Here is a 783-nt window from a genome sequence, read left to right on the forward strand (position 1 = left end):
GACTTTATGCAGATTTTTGTTCTGCAGCTCCACCTCGATGGGGTCCTCGTTGGGGCATAGTTGCACCCCACTCACGCGAATGCGTTCACCGTAGGCCTCGAACAAGTACGCTAATCCACCTTTTGGCACCAAAATGGAAAAGTCCATCGCGATGTTGCTCTCAGCCCCAGCTGCGTATAAAAGCCGCTTCTCAATGCGTGGGCCGCCCCACCATTTGAACTCGGTAGAGCTGAAATGCTGGCCCAGCGTCGACCGAATAGCTGTTCCTAATGGTCCATATATCTGAGCCATTAAGTCATTCCGGTCGGACCTCGCGGGCCAATGGACGACGAGGTCAATGGTTTCCAACTCCAGCACCGAGCTGTATTTGTGGCCGTCCAGCGTTACTACGTTAAAGGCGTTAATCCGCTTTGGAGCTGCTTTTGCTCTGCCAGCGTTTGGAAGCTCTGTCGGTTTTCTCGTGCCGCCATTTCCAAGTGTCCTCGGCGCGGTAGTCCGCGGCCGTTTCCTCTGAGCCATCCCGTTCGCCATTTCTATCCTACCATTTCTGAGATGAATAGGTTGGCAATTAGTTTGGCAACTGCGGCCGTGCGCGGCCGATGTCCATGGTAGCAATCAGGTTGCAGTCTAACGATCAGGTCGTCATTATACACCCATACATGTATGTATGTATGTATGTATGTATGTATGTATGTATGTATGTATGTATGTATGTATGTATGTATGTATGTATGTATGTATGTATGTATGTATGTATGTATGTATGTATGTATGTATGTATGT

Source organism: Volvox carteri (assembly GCF_000143455.1).
Source record: "Volvox carteri f. nagariensis unplaced genomic scaffold VOLCAscaffold_403, whole genome shotgun sequence".
Classification (NCBI taxonomy): Eukaryota; Viridiplantae; Chlorophyta; class Chlorophyceae; order Chlamydomonadales; family Volvocaceae; genus Volvox; species Volvox carteri.